Source organism: Copidosoma floridanum, unplaced genomic scaffold (genome assembly GCF_036245765.1).
Source record: "Copidosoma floridanum isolate Cflo_tuat_1 unplaced genomic scaffold, Cflo_Japanese_pri ptg000021l, whole genome shotgun sequence".
Taxonomy (NCBI): domain Eukaryota; kingdom Metazoa; phylum Arthropoda; class Insecta; order Hymenoptera; family Encyrtidae; genus Copidosoma; species Copidosoma floridanum.
This window is the reverse complement of record NW_028321898.1, coordinates 20,366,068-20,390,126: the sequence shown is the minus strand read 5'-3', so window position 1 is coordinate 20,390,126 and position 24,059 is coordinate 20,366,068. Positions and strand designations below refer to the sequence as shown.

The 24,059-nt window shown below is 34.2% G+C and overlaps 1 pseudogene; it reads left to right on the top strand.

Moving 5' to 3' along the window:
* Positions 1-9,718: 9,718 nt before the first annotated feature.
* LOC149374172 (ribosomal protein S6 kinase alpha-4-like) lies at positions 9,719-11,037 on the top strand (annotated as a pseudogene).
* Positions 11,038-24,059: the final 13,022 nt, after the last annotated feature.

Sequence of the window (24,059 nt, the reverse complement as noted above, 5' to 3'; positions counted from 1 at the left end):
CAAAACGGCTATATTTTAATCCACCAGCGATTGAATCGATAACCAAACACTTCGGAAAATAACATGACCCTCTTTAACGTTATGGGCTCTTAGTTTTTATTTTGAGGAAATCGATTTTACAAATTCGTAAGCCTGGAGAACTGGCTTAGTGGGATGGAAAACCGGAAAAAATTCCTGCACCACCCCCAACCTCATTATAATATAAAACGTCCAAATTAGAATACTAAAATTAAGTTGAATGCATTTGTGAAAAAATTTTTCGTTAAAATTTAACATTCGTCAGATTTTGGTCCCCCAACTTTAATACCATCCAAATCGTTGATACAATTGTTTTTGTTTCATTTAATGTCTGAATATCTCGCTTATGTTAAAAACTTAAAAATGTTATGTCGTAGAGAAAATTAAAAAATTCGTATTTTGCTTCCTGGTTTTGTCAAAACTGCTAATTTACGATGGAGACACGAGCCCATAACGCTGATTTAGCTCCTTTTTTGAATCTCAAACTAAAGAAATACTTTTTGATGGTCCACATTCTGTTGTGCCTTTAGTAAAAAATATCTTTTGAATATTTGGAAAAGACCGATGTCTCCTTACACGGTGTATTAATCGAGTAGGACATCAAATACACTGTTTTTGGTAGAATAACCACTATATATATATATATATGGGTGATTCTGCCGTAAGTGGCTCAAAATGCCTTGAAGAATCGTTAAAAAAAGTTGGTTGAAAAAATTATTTTTCATAGTAGTCGTACCTCAAATACCGTCTGCAACAAATATCCAAAGAGATTCTACTACAAATTTTTCGGATAAAAAGATATAAAGTATTTTGTGTGAGTCAATTTTAGTTAATTTTCGAACAAATACGTCTGCTTCTGATGCGTGTAGCTAAGTTGTTTGTATAGTTACAATGTTCTATCTCAGATTAAATCAAAGCTAGGATCAAACCCTATCGATTGAAAAAAAATGTTGTCCCATTTAGTGCCTCCGTTCATAAATTATAGCTGTTTAAAAATGAGTGACTAAAATCGCTGAAAATGAGATTTCGTAAATTTTTACCGGAAATTCGTAATTTTTTTTTAAATCCCTACAATTTTCGATTTGTTACACCAAATTCAACAAAAATTTTTTTTTTAATCAATACGGCTTAGTTTTAGCAGTCATTTGAGCCCATTTTGGACCGACTAAAATAATGTACTTCTTCGCTAGTAGGGATGTTAGTGGAATTGATAACCATCGATGTATCTCACGAAAAAAGGCCAATTAGACTAATCGCCGAGATACATGTCTCATATTTTAGCCCAACAATACTTACTGGAAAAAAAGTTTAGTAAATTTCCTATGCACGAATGCCAGAAGAAGAGACACTTTCACCATTGGGGGTACGGAAGTGATGGGTTCGGAAGTGACATTGCGAGCTTTAAAGTACTGTTGTGGCTCGTAGACTTAACATAAACGATTTTTCGCTAATAAAACATCTATCCTCAATAAATGGTACACAAAAAAAATTTTTCTCACCTGTATGAGTAACAAAGTGCTGGAGCGAGGGGGGATGGAAGTGACCAAAATTTTTGTACACACGAAAAGATTAAAATACGTGTCAATTAAAAACAATAAAATTTTTGATAGCTTTGGCTTGTGCGTTTGTCTTCTCTTAATGTGAGACTAGAAAAGAAATCCCTGAAAGGTGTGATAAAACACAACAGTGTGGTTTTTAAAGCAATTTTCGCTATAACCTACATTTTTTTTCAAATCGTGGGACATTTAAAATTTGATGGAAACTGTTGCTTATACATTGAAAATAAATGTTATTATGGCGTAAATGTAACGTACTACGTCTATACTTCACAATGTATATACAAGGATATGTCCGAAAAGCTTATTTAAATAAATATTTCTAAGTACGAGCTTTTAGGTGTGAAATTGAGATTGGAACAGGATATGGAAGTGACATTTTGACTATATTTTTTTATTTATCTCATTGAGAAGTCAACATATCAGCTTGAAAATTTTTTCCCAGAAATTGTAACACCTTCAACTTAACTTCACGCAATTTAAATATTCAATTTGAGTTTTAGTCCGGGAGCCAGGGTACTTTTCGTAGCCGATGGAGGTCTATGGTTGCACCAAAGTTTTTTTTATGTATTTTGATGCGCTGAATCCGATTTTCGAAGGTGCTTGGCTGTAAAGTTGGCCGATTAATTGTTATAAACATTTTTTATAAACAAATAAGAAATTTTCATTTTTTTGACATAAAAAAATTTTTTTTAGATTCTTTGGCCAATTTTAAGACAAAAAGTATTCTTGTCATTTTTTCGTAAAACCCTTCGTTTACGAGTAAAAAATTCACGAAGTTTCGAAAAACAGGGTTTTTCACGAAATTCGACCATACGTTGCACATTCATTAATGCATATTTTTTAATCCAACACGGCTTAAAACTTTCGTATAATATAGTACTACAATAATATGGAATGAGCAATGTATGATTTGAATTGGATTTTTATCTAGCAATGCCTCATCGTTAGGTCTATTGCGCGCTTACGCGGTAAGTATGTACTGGAGACCACGCATGAGAGTTCATTATGTTTATTTATAAAGAGCTGCATTTAAACTTTCTTCCGATATTTTCACTCCTTATTTAAATGTTTAAGGATGCACATCATAAAAATTGTTAGGTAGCATATTGTTAAACAATTTGTTTAAACAAAAATTTTTTTTATTTTTGAAAAAAAAATTTTTTAATTTATCTATCATGTTTTTAGCAACAAGAATCTAATAAATGCATAAATAATTCCCAATAACCCAAATATCTGCGTTATCTACAATTTGTACATTTTACAACATGAAGCATTTAGGTGACATATTAACTTAAATTAACTGAATTCTTAGTCTCAGTTTATCATTTCCATTGCATAAACTTATTTTACTACTTACCCTTTTTCCTTTTTACAGTAGAATATCGGAAGAAATTTTAAATGCAGCTCTTTATAAATAAACATAATGAACTCTCATGCGTGGTCTCCAGTACATACTTACCGCGTAAGCGCGCAATAGACCTAACGATGAGGCATTGCTAGATAAAAATCCAATTCAAATCATACATTGCTCATTCCATATTATTGTAGTACTATATTATACGAAAGTTTTAAGCCGTGTTGGATTAAAAAATATGCATTAATGAATGTGCAACGTATGGTCGAATTTCGTGAAAAACCCTGTTTTTCGAAACTTCGTGAATTTTTTACTCGTAAACGAAGGGTTTTACGAAAAAATGACAAGAATACTTTTTGTCTTAAAATTGGCCAAAGAATCTAAAAAAAATTTTTTTATGTCAAAAAAATGAAAATTTCTTATTTGTTTATAAAAAATGTTTATAACAATTAATCGGCCAACTTTACAGCCAAGCACCTTCGAAAATCGGATTCAGCGTATCAAAATACATAAAAAAAACTTTGGTGCAACCATAGACCTCCATCGGCTACGAAAAGTACCCTGGCTCCCGGACTATTTCTTGTAGTAGCATGAGCTCTGGACACGAAATTTACCACTTACGGCAGAATCACCCATATATAAATTTTTTTTTTTTTTTTTATATTATAGTGCTTTACGTCCGGCTCCTTTGATAAGGGCACTGCGATGGGCACTTAGCACTTGGGAAAGCGACAAGGAAAGGAATAGGAGGCCTCCCATTACAGGAGGGGGGAAAATTAGGCAATTATGCTGCGAGAAGGTCGCCTAAAACCCTCCTCGAGGAGCATTGCGTGGTGAAAAAGCACATGTGAAAATACACAGAGGTACTTGCCCGAAAAAGTCGCACTGGCCGGGAATCGAACCACGGTCTCCCCCGCGTGCCAATCCACGACCTAGCCGACCGAGCCACCGCGCGCTCTCCATATATAAATGTATGTACGTGCGTATAGGCGCGCGTATACTTTTGCATGTATTCGCTATGTGCAGTATAACACGATTACACAGCCTGTTACGGGCTCCAAACTTTTTTAATTTTTTTTAATAGTTTTAATGCATTTTTGATACTTAAAGTATATGGATTTTCAGTGTTAAAAAACTTGTATAAATAAAAAAAAAAAAAAAATTTTTGTTACGTTATTCATTTATTTTATTTAACTATAAAATAATAGTTTTTATCTGTTCAAAACAAATTCTTGACACTGATTATCGATACTTCAAGTATCAAAAATGCATTAAAACTACAAAAACAATTAACAAAGTTCGCAGCCCATAACAGGCTATGTAATCGTGTCATCCAGCATCGTCTTCTTCTTGCCGTATAGCTGGTGCTGTTTCAGATTACTGCATATAGCGTATATGCGTATATGAGGCAGCTTCGTTTCTGTCAAGGGTTCCGAGACCCCTTACGCTTGGTTATTCTCTAAGCCTATCTGAAATTTTGCAGAGAGGTGTGTAAAAGATTCATAAACAGCTTATCCAAGTCTTACTTTGATAGCAAAGTTCTTAATTTTCGCGTTATTAAATGTCGTATATTATTATGAGTACGCTGTTAGTTCATCGTAGAAACTCCATCATCGAACCTTTAAAATGCTATAATTTTGTTTCAGCACCGCTGGGCCTTCTGCAATTTGAACAGTAGATTACAAGTATGTCAGGCTGTAAATGTTTGAATTTCGGAGATATTTTGTCATCTCATCATTGCATGAACTACTACCCTAAAATCTGGAACGAAGGCTCCACTAAAAATTTACACAAATTATGACGAACTATACGTTGGTACACTAGTTAATACTTGTCGATATGCTAATCGATTGTAATAAATTATAATTGAGTAGGTTAAGTAAGCCAACGTTGACGTGTGCCTGGAGTACAGTTTTTAAGTGTAATTACATTATTCTTATAATCGAACACAACACACCTAATCCAGTATTATTAAATAATGGAAAAAGATTTTCTTAAGTGTAGTAACGCACCACATCACACCACCACAGCTCAACACAGCATACGCTTTGAATTTTATTGAATTTCATTTATTTTTCTTTAACCAATTCAAAAAAAAAATATAAAATAAAATGAAAGTTTCCAAAGAGAGTTGAACCTTCTACCTCCAGCACACTAGGCCCTTACACACTCTGCTATGAGCGGTCCGACTACATGTAATTCGATGACATCTTCTTATGGTGTGGTTCGTAACGTATTTTTAGTGTAAATTGTTGTTTGGTGTTTAAAAATGAATCTAGTTTGGTTATAAATTTCATTCATAAATAAATAATTTATTTGATAAACAAATTTTTGTAGTATAACATTTTATTCAAAAAATTAGAAATCAATGTATTTTAGCAGAGCAGCTTTCCGATGCATTAAAAAATATTTATAGACTTATTATTAATTTATTACTTATGCAATAAATAAATGACTGTTCATACAATTTTTTCATAGCTTCTAAAAATTTTTAAAAATTAAAAAAAAATTTTTTTGTACTGTATAAAAAAAACAATTGCTGTCTTTTTGACCTTGGGACGTATATCACATTGTTAGCAGAGGAAACGTTCACGTATATGAAAGGAGCACAAGCGTATGCAGCAACGCTGGCAATTGCTTTTCTCATATGGATTTACTTACGTACACGTTTTTACGTATACGTGACCTCTTCTTTCTGGTGTTAAAATAAAAATTAAAAAAATAACAATAAGGTTACGTGAGAAATTAAGAGTTGATTAAAAGGAAGCATAAAAAAAAAATTCAGTTAAACGAGCTGAAAATTTTTGTGTGTATTTTTTGTGCTATTGTGAATATACGTTGAATGTTTGAAAAATACTATTAAAAAAACATAAGATGTGTGATGAACGTGTTGAAGGAACATTTACTGGCATGTTATACTACCCCATTGAAGAGAGCGATACTCGATAAAACTACATAGCCTTATACTGGGTAGCTTACATATTATAACCAATTAACGTTATTAAGTATACTCATTTCAATGATAATTTCACCACCATACATAATATCGTTTCATAGATAGTATATTTATATTCATAATTATATTACTCTGTCATATGATTTTATAGAAGTACAACTGAAATGAAGGTGAATAGATATGCACAACAATGTATCTTCATCTTTCATTATTTTTTGTTTGGACTTTCGTATTCGAATCCGATACACACAGTAGAAGCTCCCCTACTTCTACAGGTCTACCATGAGTCAGTTCTCCAACTCTTAATAACATAATAATATAGTGTAAGAGACGTACCCTGAAGCCCACATTGTTCCTATCACAGTAAAAGCTTGTTAAATCATGTTTTCAAAGTCTCTGATCACGGAAAATATAGTAAAAAAGTTTCCCGATTCCAGCTTCAATCCAAAAATCACGGGTTTTGCTAACTTTTTCATAAGGACGCTTATATCTTGCAAACGATTACTCAGATCGGCAAACGGCTTACGCAATTCGAAGAAGAAGCAAGAAATACGTTGAAAACAATTGATTTTTCGATTTTTACGTGAAATCTTGAATAAAAAGGACGTGAAAAAGTTGATAGAAAATTTCAAGAGGCGGATAATATGTGTCGTAGCGGACAGCCTGTAGCAGAAGTTCTCCCGCTACGCAAGCACGTGCTGCTACTCTATGGCACAGGATAATGATGAGCGGCTGAGCAGGGGAAAGAAAAGGGAAAGTACACGGCAGCGCAGGCCGATTACAGCGGAAACTTAAGATTTCCTTGGTGACGCGCGATCACAAGAATATTAAAAGTCCCGCAACATTTTTATGATGGAAAATAAAAATTTCTTCAAGGGATAGTGTTTTATCACGTTATCGATAATTCTCTATCAATCGCACGTTGTCCCCAGTACAACTGTTTTTCGTATAAAAAAATTTTTTTTCAAACATATCTTATTATAATTTATTAGTTTCGTTAATGTTAGTTGACACTATGTTGTATTTCAAATCACCAATACACGCAAGAAGAGAGGTAGTGGCCAAGCATGTACATACTATCTATTGAGTCAAAATTTTGTTTTTCAGCCCATACTGGCAGCGCTTGAGATTTTTTTTGGATCTGGTGGAACCATAAGCGACTGGTGGAAAATCGCCAAAAATGACCTACCCCCTCAGTTTTTCTTAGACATTTGGATTTCAATACATTGTTTGGATAATAACAGAAAATATACGTCATTTTTAACGGGGCATTCGTATGGTGTGTAAGCTATACAAGCTAAAAGTCAGAGCTTAGGTGTTTTTGTCTGAAGCAAGTGGTAAAAAAAATCGCCGTAAAATGACCCACCCTATTTTTTTTTTTTTTTGATATTTTAATTTTAAAATATCTTTTATACAACAATAAGCAACATATCTTATTTTCAGCGGGGCATTCGTTTTTTAGCTATAAAAGTCAGAAGGTGGAACTTGTACGTTTTAGTCGTAAGAGAGTGGTGAAAAATAACCGAACAATGAGCCATCCCTTCATTTTGTCTTAGATGTATGGATTTAAATATTTTATTTTTATTTTAACAAAAAATATATCTCAGTTTTCGTGATGCATTCGTTCTAGTTTTTTAGCTATAAAAGCCAGAAGTGAAAAATTGTATTTTTTAGTCTTCAGCGAGTGGTGGAAAACAGCCACGAAATGAGCCACCCCTTCTGTTTACCTTAGATATTTTAAATTAAATATATATATTTCATCTAATAATAAATGTTATACATCATTTTTAGCAGGCAGTTCGTTTTGTTTTGTAAGCTATAAAAGCTGGAAATCTGAACTTAAATGTTTTTGCCTGAAAAAAGTTGTGAAAAATCATCGTGAAATGACCCACCCCTTTGATTTTTCTCAGATATTTTATTTTTAATACATTGTACATACAGTATTGATTAACATATAATATCATTTTTAGCGGTGCGGTCGTACTGGTTTTTTAGCTGTATAAGCTAGAAGTCGGAACTTGGATATTTTCGGTTTAAGAACATAGACATTTGAATTTTGATATGTTGATCATATAATAATCAATACTATATCATTTGTGGCAGGATCTTCGTTCTGGTTTTTTAGTTATTAAAGCCCGAATTCAGAACGAGTACGAAAGCCATAATGGGTACAAATGTTAAGAGAATTTGGGGTTGGGGTATAATCATGGAAAATTTAACTTTTTCCGATGTTTATGGGTTGTTCGCACTCTTTAATACTTTCCTTGTTTATTTTCTAACAGAAATGCTTTGTTTAGTAGTGATTAATTTTATTTTTAAATTTTCTTTCCGGAATGTTCTGAACTTAAATGTCGTTATATAGAAATTAAAATAAACTTTTTCAAAAGTATTATTTGGAAAAATCCGAGTTTTACGTAATTTTTAATTGAAGAGTTATGTTTCATATTTATTTAAAAAGGAAGGTTTAATGATACAAAACATTTTCTTCTAAAAATAATTTTTATATAATTATACCTTTGCAATAATGTGATACAAAAATGTTGGCTAGCACTAAATATCTGGCTACTGATTTCCGAATTATAAAAAAAATTATTATATTTTGTTCTAGAAATGAGTGACAATATAGTTCTAACTTTGACTTGGCATCTACTGCTGTCAGTTACGACACACACACACACATACACACATATATTATATATTTCCCGCTTCGAAATTATCGTGGGCATTAAAATGAAAATCTCTGATTACGCCTTATTAATAACGACAAATGTAATTGACGTATGTAACAATACTTGCAATAGTGAACGAAATATGTAATATAACTACTTTCACGTTGGTACATGGCTTCTCCCACTACTTATTATGTGTTTAGTGCTATCAATTACTGGATGGTTAGGGAAATGTGCAAAAAAAATTATCTAAATGTTGATGGTATACCGTAACTACACGAGAGCGAAACGCACGTTATGTGGCTCACGGTGTGGTCATGGAAGCACACACACACACACACACACACACACATATATATATATACATGTGTGTGTGTGTGTAGATATATCATGTCGTATATGTACGTATAAGGATGAACAAATGTTATTTTGTTTTAAAATAATAGTAACACAAGAAAGTTGAATACACCAAGAACTTTATACTTATCAATGACTTTTAACAATTTGATAATTATTATATTGCAATTTTTAATAAATTATTTATTAACATTATTACATAATAGAACATAAATTTTATGTTGCATTTATGTGTATTAAGTACATCTATTTGCCTCCTTGGTGGTGTGGAAAAGTAGATGAAAATAGATATTTTTTAAACTAAGTAAAATTAAAATTTATTGTTTGTAGAAGTAATTTATACTCATTAGAAAAAGTTGTAAGGGGACAAGAAACATGGTGTGGAAAGGCTTTGGGAGACAAAAAAATAGCGTGGTGGGTCTGTGGGGGTCTGTGGGGGGACAAGATTAATGGTGAGGGGGGCTGTGGGGATCTAAGGAAAAAGTTATAAAATGTCAAATTAATCATGAAAACGGTCGAATTTCAGCTTATATGTGGGGGGGGGGCTGTGGGGAGATATGTGGAATGCCCCACATAAATAACTATATAATATAAGGAAACATATACACGTGCCTATAACAAACTCTTCTTGATCTTTCATATGCTTGCGAAACTAGTAACAAGCAGTGGATTGGTGGGGATCAGAATCCTCATCTATGAGCTGATGACCGACATCCTACCGTTTTTCCTGGAGCAGAGAAAAAAACCCGACAGCTCGACAATATCATAGCTCATCCTTAGATCCAAGCCCTCTTATCCGGACTCAATGAGCCAAAACTTCAGCAACTTCATCAGAGCTTGCTTAATAAAAATCCACGCTCGCAGCTGGGAAGTGGTCCCAAGGACTCTATGAAGGTCGAATGAAAACAAGTTGTTTGGTCGCTTTGACTTTGACTTAAAGGCGCTGGCGTGGCACGTAGTCTCACTGCCCAAGGTCCCCAAAATCAGCCACGAGCTTAACACGAGTAATTTTTAGGAGGAATTAAACAAGATCAACGTCGTTGAGTATGAGGGCAAAGTCCTCCAGAATACGTAAAGGGTGTGTTATCCTCACTTGTTATTTAATTTAAAGCATTACACGATTAAACAAATAACAAATACTATTTGTTTTTTCCCACAGGGATACACTTACGTGTCACCAGTCACCATTCAGAATATGATGCCGGACGAGATAAACCCTCGGCTTGCAAACCAATCTCCGATGTCGCCACAGTGATCCATGAACCCCCGGCGCTTAGCCCTCGAAGCTTATATGCATTATGAGGAGTCGAGTTTCTTCGTAAAGTACGAGCTCGAGAACAACGAGCTGCTTGGCGACGAAGCCTACTTGGTGTGACAGTGCTGCCAGGATCGTAAAACACAGATCGACTTTGACATTAAAATAATGCCTAATATCCAGTATTGGCAGAAACTGTTGAGCGTATGTCAAAGCCACCAAAATATTGGTAAGCTGATCGATGTACACGAGGACAGTGCATTCGTGTATTTGATTACTGAGCTTCTAGCTGGTGGTAAGCTGCTGGCACCCGCTTATTATTATTATTGTTATTATGTGTATTCATTATTATGATTGTCATTGTAGATGCCATAGGTTATTCACTTGGTACATTTCTATAGCCTCCTGTTACTTGGTACATTTGTTTGATTTCGAGCAGACAATTGAATTCGGGTCTGCACAGTTAAAGAACGCCTGCCAGCACAAGCGCACGTCCTGATTCACGATATACCATACGCGGCGCCCGAGGTGATAATGTGCAGTACGAGCTACGACGAGCGTTGCGCCATGTGGAGCCTCAGGGCCGTTGTATATAAATAATAATTTTTTCTTTTTTATTTTTTTTTCTCAATACTCATCATTTTAAAAACCATGGATGTAACTAATGTATAGTGTCTCATATTGTTGCAAAAAAGCCATGCAGCACGAGAAAGCAAACAGTCTCAGACTCGGTCGTGCTGGTAGTGGATGTGTCATCTGGGCATTTCATCGTTGCAGCCGAAGTACTGGAGCCAAGAAGTCCAAAAAAAAGAAAAAGCTCCGACACGATCAAGATAGTTGGGGAGTTGACGTCCGGGCCAGTGACGTGACCGTGCAAAAGGCGCGTAGAGCAACACTGATTAAATGACATTCAATTAATGCTGTTCTGATTTGCGTTTTAAATAGTATACCTGTAATCGCAAGCAGCGATTTACTGAAATTGCCAAGTATTACAAGAAACTAATGAAATTGAAAGCATTTATTGCATAAAAACTATTGCATATTACATCAGAATTTTTGTTAAGGTTGGGCGACTTGCTATTCCTTTTCACATCCTGTCACAAATCTCTTATTTTGTAATAAATGTCATGCATAAGAGAAATCAGCTATTCAGACACATTTTGGCATTAGTCATATTATAAACCTCCTAACAGGAATAAATTTACAGACATGACAAAGGGCACTAGTTTGCTTTGCCAAGGTCTTTTATAGTACAGCACAGAATTTTTGATTATTAATATATAACTTTTAATATATTTATTTATTAGTTTCCAACCAATTTGGTCCAGAAACAGCTCATTACAGCGATCTTTATAAACACATTCCAGTACAAAAGTTTAATATTTACAACTACCAATAACAAATTTGAAATTGTATTAAAAAATATATCCAAACTTAAGTACTTAATCTTAGATTTATCTTAGTCTATATATTCTATGTATATATATTTTATAAATTATTCTATATCTGTCTTATCCTATGCCTAGATAATCGTATCATTTTGTTTACTTACTTCATCGTAACTGTACACATTTAACGCTTAGAATACTTTTTGCACCTTTTGCCTACATGATTTGATTTCTGCTTTTATGAGGATAACAGAGATGTACATATAAGTTAATCAATTAAAATGCAATGTAGTTAGCAGCTATTAAGCTTATTATTATTTTTCTATTATAGCCCCTAGAAAAATTATCTAGTTTTACCCTGCAAGGGGGCAATTTTATCACCTAGAAATTTATAATATACGCTTTTCATTTATATTTATATTCTTTTATTTATAATATTTTTTCTTTTTTGACAATTAATAAAAGACACGAAATCAAATGTCAAATAAACAATTTAAAGAATCAGCGCAAAGAACATAATCCGCGCTGTCGACAGCGCGCAGGTAGCTAGATTAGATATGCGCAGGAATCATCAGCGAATACGGAGAATTGATTGTGCGCCGAGAGATAACGTATATTGCGGCGGCGAATTATTTCAAAGTCGGCTATAATGGCGCTGACATGCGAGGAAAAGGGTCCTCTTCCAGCGAACCTGAGACGCGTAGATCCGCTGTCTACCCAGACCTGGAACTCTCCCGTGCACCGGTACTAACCGCGTCGATCACGAGCCAAGAGAGAGAGCGACCACGTAGTTGAGAGACTAGGGATAGCGACATCGCTTCTTGGGTGAAATACTTGGATAGATTACTAGAGCGTTGCTCTAGGTACCCAAGGTCCCGAGAACGACCTAACCCTACGTAACTCGTTTAGGATAGGCATAGAGCCCAGGACCAGCACCCCGAGGCTATACTACTCTCGGTGAAACCTCCAACGCGAAAGAGAAATTTTGCGAGAAAATTTGAATTTTCTTTTAAAATAAATTTTGGAAAAATTCAAAGTTAAAAATATAATCCGGTTGCGATTCAAGCACGAAATTCAACTTATCTTAAAATAATTCACAGCCTTTGAAATAAAATAGAATCGTTTCAGTTGGTAATTAAAAAATTGCGATAGTTATTAAAATAAATATAAGTAAAGAACCTAGCGATTAAAAACATAATTTTTTAATTAAAATAAAGGTAAATAAATTTACAAAAAAGAACAATTGATTGTACTTATTTAATTAAACTTTCTTCTCCACAAATGATTACGAGTCTCCTTTTTTAGAGTTTAAGAATAAAAACTAGAATCGTAGCTGTTAAGATATTTTATGAAATTATTTTATATAAAATAGGAAAGCTAAGAATTTTGTCTGTACCCAAAAAAGGCAGAAATAAATTTATTTAGAAAGATAAAGACATTAACTTAAAGGAATATTCGAGGAACGATAAAAATCATTAAAGTAATAATCAAAAATAATTACTGTATATCGTGCAGAAATCAATTGATTATTCTACAAGTAAATTTTAAAACTTGATGATAATTATTTTTAAATATTTTTTTTTTATATATAATCGGCAATCCGAGCTACTTCGCTCTTTTACACAGGGCAACGAACCCGCCCTTCAACATATAAACACTAACATTGTTTGTGTGTTGGTTACTAATCTTAGAGTTTCCTCGGTACAGATAATCTTCTTAGCCGATTGTTACCACCGCCAATTAACCGAGGTTATACTCAAAAAAAGGGAAGTCGTAACCCATAGTAGGTAAAGGGTTCTATTTAATTTCTTGTAAATTAAGCCCAGGAATAAACAGTAACGGCTAACAGCTAACAGACTAGCACCGCAACATTTATTTTTGGATCGAATTAGTTTTTCCTATTTTTGTTAAAATAGAATATATATTCCAATACAAAACGTAACGACGCTGACCTTTTATGCCTGTTGTTATAAACATATACATTTTTGGCCTTAGATAGTAACGCTGTGTTAATATTTAATTTTTTTGTGTGATAACCATAAAAATCTGCAATACTTTTCTCTTAATTGTTTTTAAATATTAAAGTAAAGTAAAGCCTAACGTTGCAAATAAAGTGCGCCCGCAATGTGCAAAAACTTAATGCCCATCGTCAAACATAAGTAGTTTTAAGCTGCTGCTAAATTATCTTAATAATGTCTATTCGTCCCATATGTCACTTGGCCTCAAAGTGTTCATTTCTAAATTAGTCTCCAACATCGTAATAATATTCAATAGCTTGGCGTTTTTCCTACGCTCGTCCTTTAATTTTTTTCTGAGGTCTAGAACATTTCCCGATTCCTTGATTTTTGCGTGAATCATTACTAATGAACTATGTAAGCTTTTAGAATCATACGTCATTGTTTGTATGATATTATCTTTCTCCTTAAGATACTTTTGCTGGCAAAAAATTTCTTCGTCTTTTTCACTAAGCAAGGAAGTCAAAATGGAGATTTTGTCCCGTAGTTTTCCTATCGCCTCATTTTTCGATTGGAAAACTTTTAGTAGCTTAGTTTTTTTACCAGCAATACAAGAACTCACACGCTTTAGCCGAGCTTTTATTTCTCTTAGCTGAAAAAAATTGAATAAAAACATATACATTTGTTAAGATCGTTTTTGTTTGTTATTTAATTTTATCATTTAAACCTTAAATTCTACGATTTTTTAAAAAACTATAGATTTTTATTGTATCATACCTTCATATCCTTATAATGAAGAACCTGCTGATCAAATACTGTTTTATTAATAAGCTGAGATATTTTAGAGCGCAGTCTCGAAATGGTTCGTGTATGGGCAGCTAACTCGTTTGAACTCTCCTCCTCGAGTTTTGTCCGCAATCTTTCGATTCGCAAGTGCTGCTCTAATGTTGTCTCTAGAAGATATTCTTGCTCGAGTAGTAGTTCTTCGTTTTTTTCCTCCAAATCTTTAACCTTCTTGTGTACCTTTTCTCAACTTGAAAGTACTTTAACAACCTTTCCTAAAGCCTAAGGATTTGACCAACTGGTTCTTTCTGGGGATGGCTTAAATAATCAGCAGCGGGCGTCGCGCTTATCTGTTTGGGTGGAGAAACCATATCATTTTTATGGCTGGTGCTTGAGCCACATAAGTCAAGCGCTTTCATTCTCTGAATTATGTTGTCAAGCTGAGCTTGAAAGTTAGATAATTCTTGATTATTTTCTTCACTGGTTTCGAGAATCTCTTGTTTCTCTTCCGTCCGCGCGATGATGAACACCTCCAGCTCCTGAACATGACGATTGAGGGTCTCTTCTCTCTCAGTTTGGGTTTGAGCTTGTTTCATCATTGCCTGGATTACTAGGCGCAGTTCATCAATTTTTTCACAAGACATTTCTAACTTTTTTTCGGTTTCTGCAGATTTTGACTCGGCCTCACGTAATTTGGCTTCTAAATTGGCCACCTGTTTTAATAAATATATATTTTGTTAGCCAAGAGTGTTAATGCTATCAACATAATACATTTTGTACAAAGCAACTGAAGAAAATCGTAGAGAAGTGGATGAAATTTTCTTGACTCGTAAGATAAGTCAAGAGGAGTTCATTTAAGAGCTCAAATTCGTCAAATCTTTTAGTGAAAACTTAAGACTCCAAGCTTATGTTAAATATCTCAAAAAAAAATAAAAAATAGCTGTAGAGAAATAGTTAACAACTCTTTTGAAGCACATTAGGAAAAGAACACTGCAGGTTAATGAATAACCTAGTTTTAAAGGTAAATAAAAAATACAAAAGTAATATTAAACAAAATTGCGGCTGGAACCAATACTAACAAATTTAACTTCGTAATAAGATAAAAGTAAATGCGGATTTTTTTTTGTTTTTCTACATATATTTTTTCTAATCAAATTATGTTTGATCCATCTCATTACTCTCAGGAACTTAAAGCTTAGTTCAAAATGAAACTACAGTATCTCAAAAATGATAATCGTATGACAAATATGTCACTTGGTAGGTGATACTTGAAATTTTTTTTTTATTTATCATTAACGAGTAAAAAAAATTTTAATTTAAACTTTTTCATGTAGTCTAAGCCCAAAAAAGTGACAAACTGCAAAAAAATTTCAGCTATTGCTTAAAATTATTAAAAAAACAAATGAACAGATACAAATATTAAAATCAGAATTGGAGGAAAATTACACCTAAGAGATGGAAGAATTGCGCACTTTTTCTGAATAACAGTGTTCAGTGTTTAAAAAAAACCAATGTTTCGAGTTAATATTTAGTTGGCAATCAAAAAAAAATAAAATCACAGCAAAATCAAAGGTCCAACTAAAGACTTGTTTATCAGCAGAAAAGCCAGTCATAGTTTGGGTAATGGTGGTGATGCCACAGGTCATTTATTCTCTACTATACATGAGCAATATTTGGTTAATGCTTTACTGAAATTTTGTTACTCAATCTACTTTTTTAATTTTTATTTTAATTCTACGTAACTGGACATAATGAGCAACTAATATTATTTCAGTCCACAGCAAAATGATTATTTTTTATTTATTCTTTGAGATATTTAATTTAATTTTCAAAGTAACTTAGTTTTGTGTATTGTAATTTTCTAGGCTCCAATTTTTTAACGTTCTGTCTTGTTTTTGTTAGCTCAACGATCAAGTCTGTTAAATAAGTTATCATATTTTCTAACTTAAGAATTTAAAAACAGTGAAGATTAATCACTAAAAAAATTCTTTTTATTAAAGAAAAATTAATTTTACCTTTTTAGTATAACTGTCAATGCAGGAAACTAGAAACCGGACTTCCATGTGTAACAAATCTTTTGAATCTAATGCTTTTCCTAACGACGTTGTTAATGCTTCAATCACAACATTCCTTTGATGTAGGTCTTCAAATAACAGTCGAATCTGTTGCAAAAACGTAATTTATTAATATTCAACATTTGTGAAAAAGAAGAAACAAATTTTAACATTAAAAATTAATTAATATGCATTATATTATTCTTATAAATGAACTGTTTTAATTGTTTTTTTTTAAGTAGCTTATGCCTTTATTTTGTCAATGAAATATTAAGCCAACGTAACTTGGCTTGGAGTAAAACTATATTAATCTTCTGGTGTAGTGTTTTTAAGAAATTAAAAATACTTAAATGCATCTCTTTTTTTCGTCTCATTAAAAAAAAAAAAAAATTGTTTGTTTCATCAAAAAAAATCTTGAACTTGGTCGAAAATCTAACACGATCATTTCTATTTTCATTTCGCACCTTAAATTTCGGATTTGTTATTCAACGTACAATATCTTTCATTAATCTTGTACTTATATATTTACGAATAATAAAGAGAACATTTTCACAATACACTGCAATCTTTACATTGTCTTTTGCAGTAAACTTTTTGTCTGTGTATTAGTAGTTTAGTGTTTATATTCCACGTACACCCAATATTTAGATCTCAAATGGTCACGTGACTCTCTCAATATAAATATCTAATTAAGGTAAAAATAAGAGAGGTCTTATAAGAAAACTCTGTACTTATTTATTTTATTACACTGTAAGCAATTCTAAAAAGATAAAAGCTTTTGATAATACAATTTTTTAAGAAGATATCGATGCCTTAACTATCTTTTTCCTTACGCAATCGATCTTTTGAAGCTTAAAACTTTTCTTTTAACTTATGAGATGCACATTTAACCTGTACAAACCTCTTCTATTTTCGACTATGTATAGGTAAACAAACAGGATTTTGATAAGGTTAAATGTTTGTTTGCGCTTACAAAGGACACTATTAGCTTAAAAAAACCAATTGAAAGTGCGGAAAAATAGCTAAGGTATCATTGTCTTCTTAAAATTATATTATTCAAAACTTTATATTATATTACAACTAGTGGCCCCCCGTCTTGGCTTTGCCCGAGACTTACTAAATGGAACACCGTAGTGTGTTGACGAGTTATGTGAAACGTTTTCAGTTACAAATTTTACATCTACTCCTGCTACTTCTTAAAACAAAAAACTTCTTATTAAAAACATATTTGTTCAGAATCCATACAGTTTATTCGGCCAAACAATAAGCGTAAAAAATAAAAAAAATATTATTATGCTGGAAAGTACTGTGCATTCCTTACGTCAAAAATAATCGTTGGCCCTGAAGGGCCGTTGATTTGCAGCTTCTCTCATATAATTTACCAAAAGGGATATTTTTTAAAGCTATTTAGATCAAAAACTAACAAAAAATATATTTAAAAAAAAAATTTTTTTTCTTATTTCACAATTTTTTTACAACAACTAAGTCCTGGAGCTTGATCTCTACATTTTTTGTGGCCACAGAAATACAAATACATTTTTTACTTATTTAAAAATCTAAAAGATTTAAGAGATAACTGTGAGGGTGCAATGAAAAGCTTATCTCTCACATAATGGATTCTTTATTTGTCGATTTTGACGCTGCTGTTCCAATCTCGATAAATTTTCTGCGTCTGCTTCTTGACGCCTAAAATTTGTCTTCATTAAATACATTTGAAGTTTTCCTTCCAATTCGCCCTCCTGCGACTATTGGCATGCTTACGACTTTTGTGACCCCTAAAGGCTGTTTTCTGCCAACTTTGTTAAGTCCTTATACATTTGTTGGCAATTTAATTCGACGTCCGATGGCCCCGAAAAAAAACCGGTAAGCTTTTTGAGTAAACTCTTTCTTAACTGAAGTTTACAGCAATTGTGACTACCTGGAGATTGGTTTGTGATGTTTGCCCGTTGGAGACTATCCCGTTGGTTCAAGTTTATTTTTTTTCTTTTATAGCTGTTAGGTTTGCCTAGCGCAGACCGAGAGGATCGGTGATTACTGGTTAAATGCTTAGAGTCGAGAGGGTAACATAGGGTTGTCGGTCACCAGAGTTCCCAGCCTTGCGACGAACAGCTCCGCTCGTCACGACTAATAGTGAATGACTGACTTGGTTTAATGGCGGTCGTCTTTGGTTAACATAGTATTTTAGTTGACGAATCGCTTCCGCAAACGGTAGTAAAAATGTATTTGTTGGTAAGGTAGTTTAAACTTAGGTGGCCCTTAAAAGTATCGATGAGATTGATGGTTGATTAGGGAACGTAAATACTTATAGTGACCCTGAAAAGGACCAGTGGTAAAACTTTGAGCTATTCCTTATTATTATTTCTGATGCTGAAGAGCTGGCTACAGGTAGCTTGACTCTTACCCTTGAAGTCTCTGTGTACGAAGACCGTGATGGAAGGAGGTACACCGCTGACCAAAGAATATCAGATCTTTGGGTCGTTCCCCGGATAACCAACCGCTCATCGTTAGTCGGGAAAATGGGCCTAGAGAGTACCTTCTCTGTCGGTATGCTGTTGGGAACGACCACTAAGAAGAAAGCCGTTGTGGCTTCCCGTGCTCCTGAGGGCTGTTTTCTCTGGATTACATTTGTAGTTGAAAATTCCCTGACGGCACCAGGCGGGATGGTGAAACGGCCACATTATTCTGAAGTGTTGGGGCAGGTGGTGCTCTGGCTAAATACGTCTCCTAGTATTCCGCCAGAGACGTTATAGAGAATAAATGTTTATTGGAGGCACTCGTCGCTCATGGAGGGTCAGGGTGGAAGTAGACCTAGATCACTTGTCCAATGGGGAAGAGTGATGTCGGTAACTGGGACACCCAACTGCACGACTATCATCTACATTCTCGTTGCAATTTGATGAACTGCTGGTAGACGACTGCAAAAAGTTTCGATATGCCCTGGCCTAGTATAACCACACTTATTTAATTCTGTTAAGGCGAGCTTCGATTTTATGTCGACGCCTCCTAGCGGATCCTACTGAACTCAACTGAAAAGCAGGCGTATTTTTGAGAAACTTCGAGCTTATTTATTGCTATCGTTATGAGATTTTTCAAGATAAAAACTATACTAAAACCATTTAGAAAGTGCGAAGAATCGGTATGCAAAATTTCAGCAAAATCGGTTCAGTAGTTTTCGTGGTTAGCGATTCCAGTGCTTTTAGTGACTTTGCTTTATATGTTATTAAGATTATATTATTTATTGCAAAAACAAAGCGTACTGTGTGATTGTAGTAAATGCGTTTATTTATTTTTCAATAATTTCACTTGTCATAAAAGTGAAGAATAATTGAGCACACTGGGCCATTGGGGTAAAGGCACATGTTTATTACATAAGCAAATTACATAAGTATTACATAAGTTAATTTTAAAAATTTATTTATTAGACTACATTAAAATAAGACAAAATGTCACCAGCAGCTTATTAAATGAAAGTTTGTAGAGTTATAAAAAAACTACAACTCTATAATTCCAATTTTGTTTTACTATTCCTAGACTCATGAACAATTTTATAACAAACTGAAGTTTAACATTAATATTTGTGCAATATAATTTTATTTTAAAGTACCTATTTTTTTTTATCTATATTTTTATTCGAAATTTTGTTGAAATCTTAATATTGATTTTTCAAGTATTTGTCGTACACGCCTCGATGTTTTGTGAATTTCAATGGTACAGATTTACATTCTGAATCATAAAATTTTCTAATATTGAATCACGCATCAGTTAATTGTAACATTAAAGGTCTAAGCATAAATTAAAATCAGAAAAGTTCAGTGAGTATTATGTTATATTTTATCATTTTTGTCAGATATGCCACACATTACTTGTACATTTCTGATAATGTGATGGGTTTGATCGCAGAAAATAATACGTTAATATTTAAAATTGTTCATGTATTCGCTATGTTAACTTGCTTTGGGTCGTCAGGTAACTTGCAACGTGTGACTTAACTTTAAAACTGTGAATACTTTAAAAAATTCTTGAATTTATTCATACAAATAATAAAGGTTTTATAATACGAAGTTTAGTTTTTTTTTTTTTTTATTTTTTTATTTATTTTTTATTTATTTATTTTTTTTTTTTTTCTCACACCGGGTTACCACGGCAGCCTACTTGGCCTAGCCGCGGGGGCCACCCACTCACCACCTATGTGCGGGAGTATTTTTTCGCACCCATTCCCAACCGTTTTACTGATGTCATACCTAATCTATGGGCACAGTGGGAGTATCTCCGGTGAATCACCTTGCCAGTTAAGCTGACACTCTCTGCACCAATGGTGCATTGGCTCCACTCGCCACTGTGTAGCCTTTCCCCGAAAAGGACTCCATATTGCAGGACGTCCAATCCTTGCCGGTCAAGCCAGCGCTCTCTGACGAAGCATCGGGCGATCCCAATACTCATTGTACAGTTTTTAGGTATTGTATTCGCTCCAAGTTCCAAGCAGAAACCTCGAGAAGATAAAATGATATACACCAGCAACTATGGTGTCGATTGAGGTAAATCTGGGAGGAAGCCTGAGGCATCAAATCTACACGGAAATATGTTTTTCTTTGAAAGCTGACGTACGAGAGATGCGCTTACTCATAGATGGCATGACGTACTAGAATACTAGAGGGAACGGTACCTCAAGTCAATATTTGTTTCTGTACTTCATACAGTCTGACTCAGTCATCAATTTATTCGCATGACGTGGGCATGCAATCCGGGTTCGGTACCTCAGATTCGAGGGTACCACCTACCGTTCCCTCTAATAACCAAGAACGTCGTGCCATCTATGGGTGAGTACATATCGTACACAAGCTCCCAGGAGACATCACATTTCTGTTAGGTTCGGTACCTCAGATTCCGAGGGACAGTCTATTGTTCCCCCTTAAGGAATTAGAATTCTAATAACCGAGTACGTCATACCATATATGGGTTAGTGCATCTCGTACGCAAGCTTTCAGAGAAAGACATATTTCCATGTACGTAGTCCGTAGATATCTTTTCATATTTTAGAAACTAAACATTTCATGACAGTAAATAAAGCGTTAAATATGCAGTTAATTTAATCATTAGGTGGGGCTTTTTTATGCCATTTAACTTAGTGCTGTTTTTGTGGCATAACAGTCGTTTAAAGTTTGGTAAATTAAACCAAGACCTATTTGTTACGTCTGCCTAACCATACATCGAGCAAATGCATTGTTCTGATATACTGTGCACTATATCTCACTAATAAACATAATAAAGTCGCTAAAACAGTTGCAATCACTAACCACGAAAACTACTCAACCGATCTTGCTCAAATTTTGCATAATGATTCTTGACACTTCCTACATGATTTTAGCAAAGTTTTTGTCTTGGTAAAAGTATTAACAACAGTAATCAGAAATAAATAAGCTTAAAATTTTTTAAAATACTCGAGCTTTTCACTTTTGTTCAGTAGGATCCGCGAAGCAGCGTAGAAGTAAAATCGAATCTACCTGCAATATAATTATATAAGTCTGGTTATTATAATCCCAAGCAAAGTACCAAACACCACATTCGATCACTGGCAGTGCATGAAGCATAGAGCTGGAAGTCGTGCAGCTGGGTATCCTGGCTACAGACAACACTGTTCTCTAATGGATAAGCAACTTACGTCGACCTTCATCCTGAACCACCAAGATTGACGAGTGCTACCAATAAAAAGGTGTTTCAAATGGTAAGGTTTTGGGCAAAACACCAGGAGACGTATCTATCCAGAACACCATCTCATCTAGTATTTTGATATTTCATAGCTGTTCTTTAAACCGTCCTGAGGATACCAGACCATATTTCACTACAACATCAAGCCAGGGAAAACAACCCTGAGGAGTTTGGGCAGCTACACAGCCTCCTTTTTAGTGGTCGTCCCAATGGAATACCAACAGAGAAGGTATTTTCCAGACCCACTTTACCGACTACCGATGAGCAGTTAAATATCCGGGAAATGCCTTTAAGATGAGGTATTATTTAATTAGCTGCGTACCTCCCTCCACCACAAACTGCCTACACAGAGACTCCTAGAATAAGAGTCCAGCTACCCGCAGCCAGCTCTCTATCATCGAAAATACTGATATGAAATAGCTAGAAGTTTCGTCACGGGCCGTTTTGAGGGTCATAATGAGTAGCTTCGTTCCCTACCTAACCATCAATTACATCCTTTCTTTTAAAGGCTACTTAAGATTAAACAGAACTAAGAGTTTGCAAAAAAAGAAGGTTCTCTAGTCACCAACAACTTCAGCATAATATCAGGAGACGTTGTAGTTTTTCTCCTGATCATTCTAGTGACACAATAGCGGGCCGTTACTGTATAGAGGTAGCTACGTTAACTGGAAATTTCGATAAAAAAAGAGTTTTTGTAAGAAGCTCACTAGCCCTTTTTAGGGCCATCAGACTCCGATCTACCATGCCAGCAAATATATTAGAACTTAACAAAGTAGACGACAAATAGTCTTTCAGCCTCACAAAGGTTGTTACCATGCTAAAAATCGTAAGAGGGCGAATTAGAAGAATTACAATTTTGGGCGTAAATAAACTGACGCAAAACATTCATGGAGATTGAAGCACTAGCATCAAAACCGACAAATATATAATTTGTTAAGTGAGATATCATTTTATTATAACCCTAAGAGTAATCTCATGTATCTTTCAGATTTTTCAATAGGTAGAGCATGTATTTTTGTGGCAATAAAAAATGCAAAAATTGAGCTCCAGGAATTTGTCGCTCTGGCAATAAGTTGTCAGATTATACAAGAATTTGTTTAATTATTTATTTTTAGTCCGTTGTAAATCTTTATAGCTTAAAAAAATAGTTTTTTTTGTAGAATATACGAAAAAAACTGCAAATTAACGGCCCTTTACGGCCAACGATAATTTCATGATAGGAATTTAACGCCACTCTTTAGCATAATAATATTTTTTTCTCTTTTAACAGCTATTATTTGACCAAATGAACTGTATGGATTCTGAACAAATAAGTTTTTAATAAGATAATTTTTGTTTTCAGAAGTGTTATGAAGAGATGTAAAATTTTTAACTGCAACCGTTTCACATCACATGTCAACATACGACAGTATTACACTTAGGGTCATCTCGGTCAGACGTCGCTAGTAATAATATACATCTCTTTTCTATGTTATATAGTTTGATTTGTGGGGCGCTTTACATAACCTTCTCAAAGGCATTCCGTATATCATCAAAAATTTCTACTTTACCGACTTTTCTATAATAAGAAATTATTGTTTATAACTAATTATATAACTATTTAAACCCAAAATGATAAGAACAGCCTCCAAGCTGGTACTTTCAGGATTAAATCAAGCCCAAATTCTATGCAACCCGTTGCGAATTGAGAGGAAAAAGTTACATTTCAGATTGTGCACACCGATCCACTTGTTACGTACGATATGCTGGGCATATCATACTGACTCACCCTAGTAACGACAAGCCTACGCTAGTAAAGGACACTAATAGGGGGAACGAGCTTATATAAGGCCCTGTGAGACACAAATCGGGGCACTCGAGCGTCTTTTAGGCAAGAGACCGAACGATAAGTAGAAAACACCGCGCGAAACACGCCTCTGCCTTCAAGAAGCTAATAAATAATTGACCAACGGGTTGAGTTCTTTTCGTGACGCACCTCCTTACCAGCTTCTTAAACCTACGTAAC